The sequence below is a fragment of the Pinus tabuliformis genome, chromosome X, assembly GCF_031772625.1.
Source record: "Pinus tabuliformis cultivar Carrire ecotype Pingquan chromosome X, CPIR1, whole genome shotgun sequence".
NCBI classification, from domain to species: Eukaryota; Viridiplantae; Streptophyta; class Pinopsida; order Pinales; family Pinaceae; genus Pinus; species Pinus tabuliformis.
Window position 1 is genome coordinate 871139045 of NC_142308.1, and position 17205 is coordinate 871156249.

Sequence of the window (17205 nt, forward strand, 5' to 3'; positions counted from 1 at the left end):
TTAGTTAATTAGTAACTAATTAACATCCCTTAATCCCCGACTGCATTAATAAAGGATTAATTAACCCTCTCAGTTAATTAACAACCTCCCCGTCCAATATCATCAACCTCGATATAATTAATTAATCCTTAAATGTATTGGGCCCACCTCCATTATATCCCCATCACTTCAGAGCCCTGACAGTCATCCAATCAGGTCCCCAAGGTCTAATGACTATTATGCATATTGCGTGACGCTTTGTGACAGCGCGTTAGTGCGGGATCACAAAGCGGTTTTTGCACAGTGCCTCCGCCACACGTCGAATGCTCTATGGAATCACTAGCCCAACGCTAAATATTGCCTTTCCCCATAAGCAGTGCGATAGAAACCACTTACTGCTTCCACTAAATGAAAAATGTCTCATCATTCAGTCGTTTCCAATTGTCATTCACCCGCCAATATCAACCATTTACCCGTTTAAACACAAAAACCCCAGTTTTACTTGTTTTCACCTAATTGTGTAGTAAAATCCTATGTAACCCATCTGCACCACCTAAAGCCTCTATTAACCTATTCAAGCATGGTTTGCCTCCTGAAAAGCATTCTGGACTCACTCCACATACCTCTCAAGCTCAAATGAAACCTTTTCGACCTCCCCTGCAAACCAATGCTTTCTTAACAATTTGTTTTGTTTTACAGGTGATCAGAAGACCACATCTTTGGATAAATAGTCTTAATACTAGTCATAAGACTTGTTTACTCCAATATTTTTTTCAAATCTATTCAAACATAGATGGACAATAAAACATACATTTGAAAGACAAGCAAAGGAAACATGAAATTAAACGATTTACTATTGAAACAGATAGTAAAAACCTAAACTACACATTGAAGGCAAAAGGACACAGTAAAGGACAATCAAAGTGTATTAGGATTAAAGAGTATCATATTGAAGACCATGTCATGTAAATCAGCTAGCATGAAGATAAACAACAAAAAAGACAATTACAAAGGATAGCATGCAAATTCATGTCAAAGTGAAGACAGATGAAAAAACTGAGCGGTAAAAGTAAAAAGTAAACAGTAAACAGTAAAGTAAACATGAAGACATTAAGGGTTAAACAAAGATGAAAAAGCTTTCACGAGCTACAATGAATTTTATCCAAAGTAAAAGTGAAAAATAGTTGAAAGGAATTTAAGGTTAAAAGATGAAATCAGAGTAGAAATGATACATTCTGCAGAAATTTCTTGTTTAAGTCATAGTTTTGCATAAACTATTGTGGCCAATCCATGAATTATTTTGAGAAACTGGAAGAACTTTTTGTTCCCAAAAGGCTCATCTACAAAAACCTGTCTCACTTTTTACACCGGTATTACCAAGAGGGAGGTAAGTTCATGTCTTCATAGCCTATTTTTTAGTTTGTGCAAAGTCCTATTTTTGACATCTTTTTGTAAAGAATATTGTGAACAGTTGGAGCTGAATTTTGGGAAACTGAGAGAGGTTTATCTCAAAAACATTCTTATCTACAAAAAATTCTTTCACTTTTTACATATCTATCACGGATGGAGATATACAAGCGTATCATTGGACCCTAAGTTTGCAGAATTTCTGGGGTAGAATGCACAAAGGAAGAAGGATGCAATTAGTGACTGGGATTCCTCATCATCAATTAAGAGTTGCTATCAAATTCGACTTTCCCTTCTTTGTCACCATAAATCCATAAAAATAGTGCCATATAGATTCATTATTTTTGAATGTCCTTTATTTAAGTTCTATTAATGTAAATAGTTGGAGATATTTGTGAAACTAATCTTAATATTTTTTCAAGAGATTTCAGTTTACAATTAGTATAAATACTTTTTCATTTGAAATATTTTGTGTGGATTCTTAGACATTGCTATAAAAATGATTACTTTGGAATAAAGTGTTGTTGGAAAAATCTTGCATGGTTGGCTGGATGAAGAATTAATACAAAGGACTTTTCACAGGATTCATGTGTCAAACATCGGAACAATAAGTATTCTATATCTCATGTGTTATTGTTTTCTTGTTTATTATATCAATTGTGTTTCATATCTGAATATCAAAATGAAAAATAATAATTCAGAAAGTGCTTAAGTGCAATTTGTCTTCAATCATTTTTATTCTAAATGTTTTCCTCTAAACTAGCATAAGCAATGAATTCTTAATTGCTCATGTTTCCTAGTTTACTCATTTTGATCATTTAGTAAAAAATCCTTAATTGTTTTTTATTGGTGATCATCCAAGTTTCCTCCTCTTAAAATATGTTGAAGGTTTATTAATTTCCCTTCATCCCTTTTAAGTCCATTCCATCTTTTCAAGTTTCTATTTGCTCCCTATTTTGCTATCTTGCCCTGTGAAGCCATCCTGTGTTGAGAAACCAAATCCAGTTGAGCCATCTTCTTTGACTCCATTAGCCCAATGGAATAAACTATTTAGTCCTACCCCTCTGCTACTAAATTTCACCACCCAAACACAATAAAAAACCCAAGCTTTCATAACTAGCCTAATATCTTCCAAAACAAAGCTAAACCTTAAAGAGAGAGCCCTCTTTGGATACAGATTGGCTAGATTCTATGCCTAAAAGTTGGTTTGTGGTTACCTTAGACCCCTTTCCCTCTTCTTACAACTTCTGGGAAAATATGAGTGATAACATAGTGGCGACTCCACTGGGGAACGAATAGTTTGTTTGTTTGTTATTATTGTTTGCTTTATAAACTACAGAAGAAGCCTGAAGTTAGCCAGGTAGCCTTTGAATTGCTCTTGCTTTGCAAGTGCATACTAGATGAATGCTGCTTCAGTTTATCTCCGGTTTAGTTTATGAACTGAACATCTAATTTCCAAACATTCGACCAGTTTCTCATGTCAAATAAATCTTTAAGAAAGTTTAAATCTCATACCTAAAGCCTCTTAGAGAAATCATAGAAGTTGTTTTGAAAATTCATAAAAAAGCAAAATAATCATAAAATACTCAAAATTTGGCTTCCTGGAGAACTAACTTTCTCTTCAGAATTGTTTTACAGGTTTAGATCTGATCTATGATGGTGGACAGGGATCTGACACACAAAGGTTAAAATCATCCACCTAGCGACTCCAAAATCAATTCTACAATCAAGAATCCACTGGAAAAATGAACCTGAAAGAACTATGTGAAAAGGTCTGGATTTTAACTTGGATTGTTTTCCAAGACATTATGTTCTTTCCCATTGATAAAATTTTTCAATGTATATTGTATTTTACAGATGATTTTAGATTAAATTTTTATTATTTTCCTTTGAAAAATGTAGATATAAAGTCTCCTTACACATTTGAACAATAGTCTTCTAATTCTTATGAATATCATTTTCTAATTAAGGAGAATCAAAAGATTAAGACTAATCATACAATCCCTGTACATATTCCAATACCTCATAAAGTTCCTGATAGATATAAACCACTCATTTTACCTCCTACACTCCATGCTTTCCCTAACGATTATCCCAAGTATCTCCCTAGGTTTGATGGAGAGAACGGTATCACTGCCCAAAAACATAGTCAAGCTTTTGAAGATTATCTTAACTTATTTGAAGTAGATGAAGAGGATGTCAGTATTAGGCTTTTTTCTCTTTCTTTGCAAGACAAAGTCAAGAGTTGGTTCAAAACCCTGCCTAAGGCAAGCATCTCAAATCTCGAGTAGTTTCTCAAACTCTTCCTTGATAGATGGATAATTAAATTCAATCTTCTTGTTATCATAGAAAAATATAATCAGTTAAAAAGACATCCAGATGAAACAATACAACAATTTTCAGACAGATTTAATCAAATCTATTATTCAATACCATTAAATATAAGACCCCCCCCTGGTTCAGCTCTTTTGCATTATCCAAGAGCATTTGATTCAGAGATAGAATTTCATATAAGAGAAAGAAACCCCTCAACAATGGAACAGATGCAGAACATGGCAGTATATGTAGAAGTTAATCTGCAAATTAGAAGAGAAAAGTTGAAAGCAGAGAAAGAGGAAAAACTCGACATTTTGATAAAGAAAATAGAGGAAATGATGCATAAGCTCACAATGAAAGTTGAATGTTTTGTTCAAAATAACAATGACACATTTGTTTCACAAAAAGAAGAGGTTGACATCCATGAACAAATCCTTGTTAATTCCAACTACCATAGATTAGAAGATAGATTCATAGAGCAATATGTGGAGGAGCAATCTCCTGATCTAATGTGTATGTTTGATGACATTACTTCTTTTGATGATTTGCCCAAATATGATCAGTATGATGATAATTATGTTCTTCAAATCCAAACTAACTTTACTGAGCAATCAAAGGCTACTTTGGGGAGTAAGGGAGTTCAGGTTCAGCAACTTGAAAATACTGATCAGCTTGTTCATTTTAGCTATGAGAATAAGGAGGAAAGTGCAGAAAATTTTGAAATCAGTGAAGGAACTTTACCATTTTATTTTGCTTCATTTCAGTTTATCAGAGATAATTATCATGTAATTAGAAACCAAATGTCAACAAGTCTTGATATTAACTATCTAGAGGGCAATAAAATCTTTGTTCAAGACTTCCCAAATCTAGATTTGCAGCCCCAAAATTCCATTGAATGTCAGGTTGCAGAAGAAGACATGGAAGCTGGAACATATGATCAAGTGATCCAAGATGATTCACTGCCTCTTTGTTTTGAATCATTTAAATTTTTAAAGGAAATGTGGTATAAATTTTTTAAAGAAAAGGAGGAGCAACTTGTAGAAATCTATGAAGTTCCATTTGAACCTATATGTAATAAGTTGCAGCAATCCTTCCAAGTTCTTTACGATCCAATAGCTGATAGGTTGAATGATGAATGCAATCATATTTTTTCTCCATTAACAGACTATGAGAGTCAAAATCAAGATGATAATAGTTTCACCATACATACACTACAATCAGTAGAAATATCATCACAAAGAGCAGTTGAAAACATGCAGGGTGTTAAAGATGAAGGTATTATTTCAGTTTCATGGCATGCAGACCATACACAACAGATGTACAATTGTTTGAATCAATTCAAGAATAGTGTATATGTTACAAGATCCTTTTGTACAGTTTCTAGATCCAACAAAGGAGATCAGGAATTCCCTTATCTTCTCAAAGGTTAACAAAGCTATATTTGATTGCAAGATCTCAATTTTAAACACCAACAAGCACAAGCAACAAAGGTCAGGAATGTATATGATGCTTGAGTGGTTGCATTGGTTGTTTCATTTTACCTAACCAACAGTCAGAAAGCTGATTAGAGTAAGTAGGTAGGATTTCAATTTGATTTAATTCAATTTTTAGTAGATTATGAAATAAATCCTTAAAGATTTGAATCCAATCAAAAGGCCCTAAGGTCTTGATGATTTACTAATTTGGTTTGAAGGTTGCGGCACCTTTTAGTTTCAGGTCGGATCCCAAGTTGTGCAGGAAAAGGTTAAAAAAGAATTTTGATAAAAGGAAGAAGGCTAAAAATTCCTACCTAAGTGACAAGGTGCTCAAGTGGGATTCAAGAAGGAATAATAAATGTTTAAGTGTTGATTGGATGGTAAAATTGTGAAGTTGAAGCCTGAAGAGAAGGCCCTAAGATTCAGAAGTATTAATGTCATACATACAATAAAGAGACAAGCAGAAAAAGCATTTCATAGTGTAGTCAAAATCATTCAGAGGCCATCTGATCTACTGTTCTTGACTTTCCACCAAGAAAAGCCATCCCCAAGTGGAGCTAGTGTTATGCTCCTATACCAATAGGTGTCATATATCATGATTGACTTAATGAGCTATGTAATATGTTCATACCTTTACTTGTTGCAAAGGTTTTCCATATTTGCCAAAAAATAAAAAAAAATTAAAAATGTAAAGAGGGTATACCCTAAAAGAAAATCAAAGGGTGAAAAAAATAAAATATGGTCAAAAAAATCAAAGAAAATGAACCCCAAAGAAAAACAAAAAGACCATGAAAGTGTGCAAGTCTAAATACCACTACTTTTTACTTATGTATAATAAAGATTGTGTGCAGCTTATACTTATGCCATAATCCATGGTAACCAATAGTTTAAACTTGGTTATTCCATGTTTTCAATTTTATGTTTTAGAGATAGAGAATAAAAATCTGACCAAACTGTTTATTCTTGGCAGATGAGTAGATAGGTAGAGTGAATAAAAGGAGCTCAACAGTTTAATCTGAGCTCTTGGATGTAATAAGGCTAGACTTAGATAGATATCTATATGTAAAAGAAAAGAAAGTGTGATAAGAGTTTGCCAGTTTAAGTGCAACCTAATAAAGAAGTAAAAATGCTAGGATAAAGTAGGTAGGGTAAGTAGATGATGGTTGCAGAATAAAGGTGTGGTGAATGGTTAAGTTTAATGCTTAAATTTTTTTCTTTCATCACAAGGCAAAGGCATAAATCACATGCAAGGCACCTCAAGCAAAGCAAAGTCAGAATAATTAACTCCTCTTCTAATTTTCCCTAAATTTTCAGTAATTTCCCCTAAGTACTGAGGTATTTGCTAAATTAGAGGGGCTCAAAGCGTTTCTTTGACTTTTAGAGGGACTAGATCCTCGGCCCAATAATTTATAAAGCCTAAGTACTTAAAACCATTCATAAATCATTTATTCCCCTTCATAAGTTTTTTCCTAAGTAAAATTCTATTTTACTTAGGAAAATTACAATATTTCTAATAAAAACCCTTTTTCATTTTAAGCCTATGTTTAAATACACAAATCAAATGTTTTTATACTTAGCACTTTTTCATTCATTATGACATATTAACTATTAACTTGTATTAATTTATAAATCCCTTATAAAGTTTACCCTGTCCCGTATTATTGTAACTATATAAAACCCCGAATTTCTATATATCCTGCCCCTTGGTTAGTTATAACCATAATACATCCTTAATCGGGATTAATTAGTTAATCAGTAACTAATTAACAACCCTTAATCCCCCACCGCATTAATAAAGGATTAATTAACCCTCACGGTTAATTAACAGCCTCCCCGTCCAATCCCGTCAACCCCGATATAATTAATTAATCCTTAAATGTATCGGGCCTGCCTCCATTATATCCCCATCACTTCAGAGCCCCGATAGTCATCCGATCAGGTCCCCGAGATCTAATGGCTATTATGCATATCGCGCGACCCTTTGTGACCGCACGTTAGCGCGCGATCACAAAGCAGTTTTTTCACAGTGCCTCCGCCACGCATCGAACGCTCTATGGAATCGCTAGCCCAATACTAAATACCACCTTTCCCCATAAGTGGTGTGATAGAAACCGCTTATTGCCTCCACTAAATGACAAAATGTCTCATCAATCAGTTGCCGCCAATTGTCATTCACTCGCCAATATCAACCATTTACCCATTTAAACACAAAAACCCCAGTTTTGCTCATTTTCACTTGATTGTGTAGTAAAACCCTATGTAACCCATCTGCGCCACCTGAAGTCTATGTTAACTTATTCAAGCATGGTTTACCTCCCGAAAAGCATTGTGGACTCACTCCACAGACCTCTCAAGCTCAAATGAAATCTTTTCGACCTCCCCTGCAAACCAATGCTTTCTTAACAATTTGTTTTGTTTTACAGGTGATCAGAATACCACATCCTTGGATAAACAGTCTTAATACTAGTCATAAGACCTGTTTACTCCAAGATTGTTATCAAATCTATTCAAACATAGATGGAAAATAAAACATACATTTGAAAGACAAGCAAAGGAAACATGAAATTAAACGATTTACTATTAAAACAGACAGTAAAAACCTAAACTACACATTGAAGGAAAAAGGACACAGTAAAGAACAATCAAAGTGTATCAGGATTAAAGAGTATCAGATTGAAGACCAAGCCAAGTAAATCAACTAGCATGAAGATAAACAACAAAGAAGATAGTTACAAAGCATAGCATATCAAAGTGTATCAGGATTAAAGAGTATCAGATTGAAGACCAAGCCAAGTAAATAAACTAGCATGAAGATAAACAACAAAGAAGATAGTTACAAAGCATAGCATGCAAATTCATGTCAAAGTGAAGACAAATGAAAAAACAGAGTAGTAAAAGTGAAAAGTAAACAGTAAACAGTAAAAGTAAACATGAAGACATTAAGGGTTAAACAAAGATGAAAAAAATTTCCCCATCTACAATGAATTTTATCCAAAGTAAAAGTGAAAAATAGTTGAAAGGAATTTAAGGTTAAAAGATGAAATTAGAGCAAGAATGGTACATTCTACAGAAATTTCCTGTTTAAGTCATAGTTTTTCAGAAACTATTGTGGCCAATCCATGAAGTATTTTGAGAAAAAAAAGGAGGTTTTTGTTTAAAAAAGACTCATCTACAAAACCCTCTCTCACTTTTTACACCAGGATTACCAAGTGGGAGATAAGTTCATGTCTTCACAGCCTATTTTTCAGTTTGTACAAAGTCCTGTTTTTGACATCGTTTTGCAGAGAATATTGTGAATAGTTGGAGCTGAATTTTGGGAAACTGAGAGAGAATTATCTCAAAATAATTCTTATCTACAAAAACCTCTTTCACTTTTTACATATCTAGCACAGATGGAGATATACAAGCATATCATTGGACCCTAAGTTTGCAGAATTTCTGGGGCAGAATGCACAAAGAAAGAAGGATGCAGTTAGTGATTGGGATGCCTCATCATCAATTAAGAATTTCTATAAAATTCAAATTTCCCTTATTTGTCACCATAAATCCATAAAAATAGTTCCAAATGGATTCAAAGTTTTGAATGTCCTTTATTTAAGCTATATTAATGTAAATATTTGGAGATATTTGTGAAACTAATCTTGATATTTTTTCAAGATATTTCAGTTTACAATTAGTATAAATACTTCTTCATTTGAAGTATTTTGTGTGGATTCTTAGACATTTTTGTAAAACTGATTACTTTGGAATAAAGTGTTGTTGGACAATTCTTGCATGGTTGGCTGGATGAAGAATTAATACAAAGGACTTTTCACGAGATTCATGTGTCAAACACCGAAACAATAAGTATTATATATCTCATGTGTTATTGTTTTCTTGTTTATTATATCAATTGTGTTTCATATTTGAATATCAAAACAAAAAAGAATAATTTAGAAAGTGCTTAAGTGCAATCTGTCTTCAATCATTTTTATTCTAAATGTTTTCCTCCAAACTAGCATAAGCATTGAATTCTTAATTGCTCATATTTCCTAGTTTACTCATTTTGATCATTTAGTAAAAAATCCTTAATTGTTTTTTATTGGTGATCATCCAAGTTTCCTCCTCTTAAAATATGTTGAAGGATTATTAATTGCCCTTCATCCCTTTTAAGTCCATTCCATCTTTTCAAGTTTCTATTTTCTCCTTGTTTAGCTATCTTGCCCTGTGAAGCCATCCTGTGTTGAGAAACCAAATCTAGTTGAGCCATCTTCTTTGACTCCATTAGCCCAATGGCATAAACTGTTCAGTCCTACCCCTCTGCTACTGAATTTCACCACCCAAACACAATCAAAAGCCCAAGCTTTCATAACTAGCCTAATATCTTCCAAAACAAAGCTAAACCTTAAAGAGAGAGCCCTATTTGGATACAGATTGGCTAGATTCTGTAACTAAAAGTTGGTTTGTGGTTACCTCGGACCCCTTTCCCTCTTCTTACAACTTCTGGGAAAATCTGAGTGATAACAAGAAGGACCATTGAGTAAGAACTACACACTCATAGATGATGAAATGCTAAAATTCAAAGGTAGGTGGTATATACCTTGCATGGGAAACTTGAAGAAGCTCATTTTAGATGAGTGTCACAAAAGACCTTATTTGAGTCATCTAAGATATGAGAAGATGATAACTTCTATCAAGAAGATGTATTATCAGTCCAGTATAACAAATGAAGTTGTAAAGTACATTACCTAGTATCTGGAATGCCAATAGGTTAAAGCGTAATGCATACACCCAATTAGATTGTTGTAGCCAATCTCAATCCTTATGTGGAAGTGACAAGTTATATCTATGGAATTCATCGTGATATTGATGAAAACACCAATAAAACATGATGTCATCATGGTGGTAGTGGAAGAATTTAGAAAGGACACTCACTTCATACTTCTCAAGTCCACCCACAAGGCCATTGATATTACACAAATTTTTATGAAGGTGATATTTAGAGTGCATGGAATACTCAAGATGTGAATCTCAAATCAGGGTGCCAAATACATATATACCTTTTGGAAAGCACTATTTTCTGGATTTGGAACTCTATTGCAATTAAGTACAACATATCATCCTCAAACTAAGAGAGTGAACAGCGTGTTAGAAGACATGCCGAGAAGGTATGTTATGCACCAACCAAAAAGGTGGGAAGAGTTTCTTCACTTAGTTTAATTTGCATATAAAAATAGCTATAATGAATTAGTAAAGATGAGCCCCTTCAAGGCTCTGTATGGAAGAAGGTGCAATACACCCATTAGCTGGGATGACTGTGTAAACAAGGTCACTCTTGGACTTTATATGTTAAAGGAGATGGAATAGGAGGTCATTAGTATCAGGCAGAAGTTGAAGGCATCCCAAGATAGAGAGAACAGCTACACAGATCTACATATGAGCATAGAGAATTTTGATGTGGGAGATCATGTCTCTCTCCACATTAAACTGAGAAGGATTTCACTGAAAGTGGGATCCTGTGCTAAGTTGGCACGTAGATTTTGTAAGCCTTGGAGATAGTGGGGCTAGTGGCTTAATATTAGTCTTAACCCCTACTATAAAGGCTCATGATGTATTTCACATATCCTTATTGAAAAATTATGTGCATGACTCAAATTATGTGATTAATTGGTTTGTGATACAGGTGGAGCCTAATGGAAAGTTGAAACATGAACCTTTATGCATCTTGGACCAAAGACAAGCCATACTATGTAATTGAGTAATAGAGAAAATCAAGGTGAAATGGAAGCACATTGGACCCGATGAGGCAACCTGAGAGCATGCAAAATCAAATTAAAGTTATATACCCATTTTTGTTCCATATGTAATAGATGTAAAAGAGTTGTATCTATAAAGCTCAGATTTTGTTATCTTTTTTGTTTTGTGGAACACCAGGGATGATGTTCATTTAAGGGGGTGGGGTTTGTAACATCCTCTAAGTTAAATATGACATTTATAAACATTGTGTATAATTGTGCACTCCATTTTGATAATTGTTTTCAAAGGAATCTCTGTGGAATTATTTATGCCTAATGGTGGTATTAAGATGTATGGATACTTTATTCAATAGTAAAAATTATTAAGCATGGGTTAATTATTTATTTATATTTGAAAATTATTAATTATATTATTGCTTTATTTAATAATAAAAATTATTGATTATAATTTTTCTTTAATATATTGTTAAGAAAATTAAAAACTTGTTGGAGAAGGATGATGGGCTAGATTCTGAGAAGTATCTTCGGTTACACCTACTTGATGTGAACTTCCATACCCATATTTTTTCATTTATTGTCAAATCCTTTATCACTAGAAAAACACATCCTGATCTAAATTTTGTTGTTAATGCGTCTAGACAATAATTTTATGGAGTTGGCAATTGGTAAGCAACTGAGAACACAAAGGGGTAGGTCAACTAGGTGGTGTGATTCCAACCTCCCCTTCTCATGAATTGAAAAGGTAAACATGTGAAGGAAGGAAATGTGTTGGAAAGGGGTACCCTCTTGGCCATACCTAAGACACAACATGAAGGCGATAAATATGTTGGAAAATTTAGATAGGGGGTTTTATTGGATTGAAAAAATCTTGTGGAGATCCAACGAGGGTGTGAAGCTCATGAAGAGAATTTGACCTGTATTGGATAACTTATCTATCTTTGATGTTACTTGGTATAACTAGTTGGGACATGGAGAGATTTAAATTAAAAACATGGGTGCTTACTGAGACTATGAAACCATTGATGCTTGCAACAATTGTGAAACCACCAGTGCTTGTCCCAGGTTGTGAAACTGCCCATACAAGGAATCACTGGTGTTTGCGGTTGGATGTGAAATCAATGGTGCTTTTTGCAGCTGTGAAACCACTAGTTCTTTCCAAAATGTTGGTAAACCACCTACAAGTGATATTCATCTCTCAATCTAATTGGTGTTTCCCTTGTGAAATTTAATTCCTTAGACTTTGTACCTAGTGTAGTGGTGGTTAATTACGAAATAGAGCTCAATGTTATTGGCCTACGATTGGGACTATAGTGTGAATTCCTTCTCTAGTCATCCATTGAAATAATCTTAACCATATAAATTTCCTAATTTGTATTTGTCATTTATGAATTCTAAGTATGGATCTTATTTATATATATCTATGTGTGAAATATGTTGGAACACTTAATTTTCTCTCTATATGCTTAATGGAACATTGGTGGAGGAAATTATATTATATGGTTGTATATGCTTAGTTTTATTCAAATTAATATATGTTGATGGATGTTTAATAGTATATATATTAAACCTTCCATGTTCATATATGCCTTTAGGACTATATGAGTATATCAACTATTGGTCTAAGTGTTAATTTATCTGTTTGTTAAGAAATAGAATTTATGATCTTACAATCTATTCTATATATTTAACAATAGTGAATTTTAGTTGTTCACTTTACATGCCTAAGATGTTGGAATTGGTATTGAAACTATGAAATTAAGGATGTCTCTAACCTTACAGTGATTATCTGAACATCTTGTAGATTCTAGAAATGATATTATTTACAATTGGTAATTGTACTAGAAAATAGTATTATGAACAATGCTCTCCATATATGATCTGATTTAGAATATTATATTTCTGTGCTAAGATCCTCCTCAGATTAGAAACAAAATGCTTTCATTGTGCTTAAGGATTCATGAATTTTAGCAAGTGAAATGATGAGTTTTTATGTCGATTTTATGAGAAATTTAACATAAATAAAAGACTAAACATCAGCATAAACATGTATAGAACATCATCAAAAAAACATTACAACAGGAACATGATAAAGGAGTTCACCCCTCCTGGGCTACGTCTCCTTAGTCCAACTTCCAATGGCTTGGGCCTCTTTATTATGCTAAAAAGTGTAAAAATATGTGTTTACAATGCTCAAATGCTTCTGAAACCTACTCCAATGGGTCCAGAATGTGCAAAAATGGATACCTAGCCTCTTTTTGCATCCAATTTTGTGGAAAACTGAAGAAGTTATGACCTCTCCTAGTTTTCCCAATATTCGCTCCACAAATTGCACCATTTCCGGCATGATCCTACAATTTCACTCCAAAAAGCGCTAACTGGGTGAAAATTTCATAGTGTTGCGACCATAATATATCGATAGCGACAAATCCATCACAAATTGAAATCGACGAGAACCGGTGGGTCTTATGGTTTGTGAACGTGGCATGGGCAATATGCGATTGCAATAAACGACTGACCCGACAGAACTATCAATTGAAACCCATAATCTTATCGCATTCAAGATCCATCACAAATGACAATTGGTGGAGTCAGGGAGTAACATATATATGGGACTCTGCACTATGTGATCTGTGATTGCGATATTCGCGTCACAACCCAGTACACTGGGGGCTGATTTCTCTAGTACTTCCCTTCTATGATGTACGATTGCGATTATCGCATCGCACCCTGGCTTGTTCTGTGGCCGATTATTTAACATTGACTCGCCTGCGATATGCAATTTATGAAATGTGGGGCCAATGGTGGCCTGCCACTTGGCGCTTCCCCATTCCCTGAAGATTCATGCCATGTCATTTTCTCCTGCCATTTGTCCAAGTCAAACCTGAACTTTGACTTGCTCTAACTTCTTCATATGAACTTGGATTCGAGTTTCGTTTGCACCGTTGGAGTCAGGATGACAAGCATTTCGATCTGAAGCTAAGTTTATTGAGATTTTCCCACTTTGATTTTTGAGCCTAATTTTGAGCACCTGATCACTCCTCCCCACTAGAAGCCTTTTGGACCCCAAAAGATCACTTTAAATTTTCCTCACCTTTCTGACCTCTATCCATTTGGCCTTTAAAGGATTTGTACCTTTGAGCCCCACTCAAAGATAATCGACACTTCCCCTTTTTGATATCCTTGTTCTTTTGTCAAGTATAGTGTCTTATTGAAGATCATCAAATAATTCTGGAGAAAAGTCTTCAATAGATGGAATTTTAATATTCTCTCCTTGATCTTCAATCAAAGGAGGCTCATACAACCTTAAATTCTCAACATTAACAACAACATAAATTTTCATATATGAAGGCAAATCCAACCTAAAGGCATTGTTACCAATCTTTTCCAAAATTCTGAATGGAGCATATCTAATTGGTTTTAGCTTTTTACCTCGTCCTTGGAGCCTCTATTTGTTAATGTGAAGCCAAACTTCATCACCAACTTAGAATTTGTGATCTTGATGATGATTGTCATGCCTTGCTTTGTACCTGCCTTAGATTTTCTCAAGTTGTTCTTGAACCTTTGGTGTACTAATTGGATTTTTTCAATGAATTTTCTTGCTTTTTCTATGTCGCGATGACCTTCAATAGCAACATCTTTGCCAAAAATAAAATCCAAAGGAGATTTAGGCAAGTATCCCAAGCATGCCTCAAATGGCGAAGTTTGAGTTGAAGAGTTCTTAGCTCAGTTGTAAGCATGTTGAATATAGTGCAAATGTTCATCCCACAACTTAGGATGCATGCTACAATACCCACAAAGAAGATGTCTCACTGTTCTATTCACCACTTCTATTTGACCATCTGTTTGTGGATGAAAAGTTGTACTCATTTTCAATTTGGTTTCCATGAATCCCCACAAGCTTGACCAAAAATTTCCAACAAAGAGAGAATATTGATCACTAACAATGAATGTGGGCAATCCAAAATGCACCCAAACATTCTAAAAGAATAACTTAGCAGTTTGTTCAGCTGTAACTTTCTTTTTACAAGGCATCAAAATACACATTTTGCTGAAACTATCCATAAATACATACAAATAAACATGACCTCTTTTTGACAATGGAAGACCTCCTACAAAATCCATAGAAACTATCTCCCACGATCGTGAAGGAACCGGAAGTGGTGTGTGCAATCCTAACTTCCTATTTCCAGGCTTACTGATTGCAACCCTTTAATAAAACAAGACACACTTTCAAGCATACGAGGCCAATAACAATACCTCTATAGATGTGCCACCATCTTACTTACACCAAAATGACCAGCAATAAGAGAAGTATGTGCCTCTCTTATGATGTTAACTCTTTCTCCTTGTGGAATACAAAGCTTGCCAAGATGGTACAACAAGTTATCATGCAAATCATAATCCAATTCCTCTACTTGGTTACCCTGACTCAAGCTTGCATAAACATTTTGAAAGTCATTATCTAATACATATTGCTCAATATAACTTTCAAGTAAAACATAACTATGCTTGAGTAAAGTATTTGCACTAACAATAGGCCTAGAAAGCATATCAACAAATTTATTGTAGATAAATTTCTTATACCTGATTACCAAGTGGAATTGTTGAAGAAAACCCATCCATCAGAAGTACCTTGACTATTGCAACTTTGATTATGATTGCAAATACTTTAATGGTTGATGATCAGTGTGAATGATTGTTTCCTTACCAATCAAGTAGTGTTTCCATTTTTTCACACTTTTCACCAATGCATACAATTCCTTGTCATATGTAGGATAGTTAATCACTACACCATTAAAAGTTTCTGAATGAAAATAGATAGGCTTACAATGTTGCATGAGGATTTCACCCATAGCATAGTCACTAGCATCAGTCTAAATCTCAAATGACTATCTCAAGTCTGGAATTGCAAGTACTGGAATTGTACTAATATTTTCCTTCAACGCATCAAGGCCTTTTGTTGTTTGCCTCCCCACTGAAAAACCTTTTTCACACTTGTCAACTCATGCAAAGGAGTGGATATAAGAGAAAACTTAGTAATAAATTTCCTCCAATATTGGGTTACTCCCAAAAAACTTCTTACCTCAGTAACTGTCTTGGACCTTGGCCAATTCACAATGACATCAACATTGGAGGGATCTATTTTCAACTCACCTCCTCCAACAATATGATCCAATTAAACTAAAGAAGTTTTTCCAAACCCGCACTTTGACATCTTAAGATACAACTATTCTTTTTTCAAGACATCAAGTACTTTTCTTACATACATGACATGTTCATCATGATATTTACTAAAAATTAAGATGTCATCTAAGTAGAATATGACAAACTCATCAAGAAATGGCCTCAACACATAATTCATCACACACATGAATGCAGCAGGAGAATTACATAAACCAAAAGGCATAACCAGTCATTCAAACAATCCTTGTTTTATTTTGAAAGTTGTCTTCCAAGTGTCTCCTTCATCTATTCTAATTTGATGGTAGCCACTTCATAAGTACAACTTAGTAAAATACTTTTCATCTTTCAATTGATCAAGTAAATAATCTATTCTAGGTAGTGGGTAACGATTCTTTACCATAATTTTGTTCAATGCATGAAAGTCCACACACATGCACCATGTTCCATCCTTCTTTGGCACCAAGACAATAGGTGAACCACATGGCTAGGAAGATGGTTTGATGATCCCTTTATTCAACAACTCTTGAATTTTCTTCTTAATTTCTACGCTTTCCATCATTGACATCTTATACACGCCAATGTTAGGAAGAGGACAATATTGCTGCAACTGTATCTCATGTTGGATTCCTCTCTTGGGAGGTAATACCTTTGGTTCCTGAAACATCTCATCATATTGGTTAACTACGTCAACCAATTTAGATTTCAAATTTGAATCACAACCTTTAAAAGCTTCATTATGAACATCATTCTTGGGTTTGATCATTAGAAGCACAAAATTCTTGCTCGAATTCACTAGTCTTTTCATCTTCCATGCATTAACAAGCGAAATACTTATTTTCTTTCTATGAGCTCTCACAATATATTCTACTCCATATTTGAATAAACGATATTTGTTTTCATGTCTATGGAAGGTACCTTTTCTGTCATAAAGGTATGGGTTGCCCAAAACTATGCCACAAATATCTAACGACACAACATAAAGCTCCACTTCATCTATGAAATTTGCAGTAATGGCGAATTTCTGTTTACACTTTCTAGGAACTTGTAATTGTGCATTGTCATGCACCCATCCAAGTGGATATGGTTTATGATGTGGAACGGTTTCCAAG